Consider the following 3,397-nt stretch of genomic DNA (forward strand, 5'->3'; position numbering starts at 1 on the left):
TTCATTCCCATGGGCCTCTATACCCATAGGAATGAATGGGGAGGTATTCCTTAATTGCGACTCGCAATTTGCGAGTCGCAATTAAGGAATTTTAAGAAATCGCAATTTTTTGGGCAATTTCTTGATGCATTGCATTTTGCAATTCCTTATTTGCGATTCCTTATTTTTCGCAAATAAGGAATCACAAAATGTATGCTTGATGCATATGGGGTATAGACAATAAGATGTCATTTTTTTTAACTTAGAGCAGAGTGGGGGCATTATCTTCTGAAAGATCAAAACATTTAAGCCATTAACTGCTCATTTTTCGATGAGGATCATATTTTACCTGTAATACTTTACACAAGCTTAAATGTGGTGTTAAGTGCAGCTGATTGACTTGTTTACCAAATGAAACAGTGAATTTATGATTGTTGCGTCAAAAAATGTTAATGGCTTGTAAGCAGTTCTTAAGCAATCAAATGCCCATACAGTGAATAGAGCTTTTGAATATTTTTAAAGGTTAGACACACAAGCTGTCACAGTAGCATCTGCATTATTGGTTCTAGGATTAATGACCAGGATTCAGAAAACTGTTACAAAAGCTGGCCTTGTTTTGAATTTCATTTTTTTCTTCTGCAATCTCTATTGTATCTTACCTAGAACATGTACATAATACATAGGTTGTTTTCATGATGTAAATTGTGGGCAATAAATTGTTACTGTCAATAAAACTTTCTTCGAGCATTACAAATCATGAAAGGAAACATAACAATTACAGAATCATAAAAATATATTATCTTACAAAGATTAAAAACCAAATAACAAATGTAAATACAATAAAAATAAATGTGACTTCATGACAAGTAAATAGAGCTTAAAAACAGGCAACTTTTTTCTGACTCTAAGAGTCCCAGTCAAAAACTTGCCATGTTAAAACAGATTAAAGGACTCTTCCGCATTTGCAACAGGAGCCGCGTTCTCTTGGGCTCTCGGGCTCGGGGAGGACCCGGAGCTCCTGTTCTTTGACGGTCCCCCCTCAGAGCTCGGATAAGATGCTGTGGGCGGTAGTTCAGTTCTCAGTTTGAGCTCTGTGCGCAGAGCGCCGGTTCTCCGAGCCGAGAGTCGCGTTGCGAGGGGTGAGGGTCGGTCAGTGTTGCGCCTCCTGCCTCCGATGACAGCGGCTCCCTCGGCCCCCCCCGCTGCTGTCTGGGATTCCAGAGCACGTGCCTCGAGGGTTTACCTTGTGTCTGTGAGGGGGTGCTACTGGCTTCCACGCTCCCCTTTCAACTTTGTTGCTTCGACAAAAGGAGGAGTTAGTCTCAGAAGCGCAATCCTCGCCTGTTCCCGCTTTCGAAGCTGTGGTTCTGGAGCTGGTCAGGAGCAGGTCCCCAACACTCCTGTTTTGCCCCCTCACTCTTCAGAGCTGTTGTTCTGGAGCTGTTCCTTAGCTGCAGACTGCACACATATCATTCTCTTCCTTCTCGTTGTGGACTAGTCCCCTGGCCTGCAGGTCACCTTCTTCCATCAGGGCCGCTCTTTGAGAGCTGCAGTTCTGAACCAGGTTCTGGGCCTGTTCTCCTGCTCTAGCGGATCTCTAGACTATGCCACCATTGCCTTTGCCTACGAACGTAACGTTTGTTCTTGTGCTCGAGTGTCTACCATATATTGCTGTATTATACCTCCTCTAATTATACTTTGTTTTCTCTTGGGCAGGCTTCACTTTAAAATAGTTTATTGCAGGGGATTAGACTGTAGACACCTAGATGTTTGTTTACCCAACAAATTCCAAATCCGGTGCCCCTGTCATGGCCCTGGCACTGCAGCTGTCTGTGCGCCCAGTCCCTCATGTTGTGTGTCACAATGCCCTCCTCCTCCTAAATTGTATCGTTCTGAGACGAATTCGGAAGGGTAGGAGCAGCCGCAGGTACTGGTCAATCATCTAACGACTTTTCTGGACGTATTATTAAAACACCTTCCTGAGCTCCGCCCCGTCCGGACCCCCTCTTCCGGGGCCCCCACCTACGCTCCCTGCACAGGGCCACCATGAGCCTAGAGCCGGCCCTGCCACCTGCTGTTTCTGGGTTTTACCCTCGCTAAGCCTGACATTGCCAGACTAAAGAGACTATGGAAGGCTGAGACTCCACCCTTGTTTGGTGTCTGAAAGAAGGGTATGGACTTCTGTATGGGCCTAGAGATACCTGTATTTGAAGCGAGAGGTTGACCACAGAAACATTCCAACATCTGGTAGAGGTGGGCAGCATACCGAGGCTTGCTTCTAGAAACCGTAGCCTCCAGGGACAGGCATTTAGACATCAAAATTCAGCAATATGGGTCGGATATACAAAACGCTTCATAATTCGACTATGGTGGACTGTGGTCTGCGGGCTGGGCGGGTGTGGGAAGCAATGGTGAGTTTAACCCCTTCACTGCTGGCCCGTTTCCGCCCCCGTGCTGTAAACAAACGAACAGGGGCGGGCCATGACGAACCCCAGCCGTCATCAGCACACAAGCACCGTAGTGCATGACGGCTGGGGTTCGTCACCAGCATGGAAGGGGTTAAGCGCATAGTCTTATGTTGTTCCTTTACATTTTTCTTCCCTCATTTGTAAGTGTGCCTGGTTCAAGCCCAGGAAATAATGTCCTGTCAATGACTGAGTCTATTTGTATCTGTATTTCGTCCTTTTGAGCCAATCTATGGCAGGAAATCTAATAAAATATGTTATGAAAAAAAATATAAAGGATTAAAAGACAACTAGCTTGCAATCGATGGTTATGCGAGCACCAGTAGCAGTAAACTGACACCCTTCTCTTATTTAAGTGAATTATTTTGTTGTGAGCTTGATGGAATACATAAAGGTTAAACTTTCAAAACCAAGACGTCAAATGCAAAGCCCAGAACTGGAGGTGACAATGTAAGACAAACCATGCTAACATTGGGAGAGGCTGGAGACACTGGAGGAAGTGGGTGCACTGAAGTTGTTGCTAAATAGGACAAAAAGTAAATAGATGACTGAAAAGTTGTCAGAGATGATGCTAGTGAAAAAGGTATCAGATTCAGTATGAACGTCGGTGGTGTGGAAGCAACAATAGGAACTGCATGTCTCAGAGATCTTGATTTGTTTGAGTATGGATACATTTAGCTTCTACGCACACTTATTGTGGCTTGTGAGACCTCATAGAGGACTATATGACACAGATCTGATGATGGGCAGCTACAGAGTACCACAGTAGTAATGATTTCACAACCTTGATTGAATCAGCTCCCAGTGGCCCACAGGAAGCACAGTTGGTTGCTCCAATGGAACATGTGATCACTGGGGCAGTGAAAGAGAGGCCTCACTGTTGGTGGTCGATGCTTCTGAAACTCAAAATGCAGTGCTCACTCAGGCTTGAAATCAAATCCACTCCCAGATAG

The sequence above is a fragment of the Lissotriton vulgaris genome, unplaced genomic scaffold, assembly GCF_964263255.1.
Source record: "Lissotriton vulgaris unplaced genomic scaffold, aLisVul1.2 SCAFFOLD_518, whole genome shotgun sequence".
Taxonomy (NCBI): domain Eukaryota; kingdom Metazoa; phylum Chordata; class Amphibia; order Caudata; family Salamandridae; genus Lissotriton; species Lissotriton vulgaris.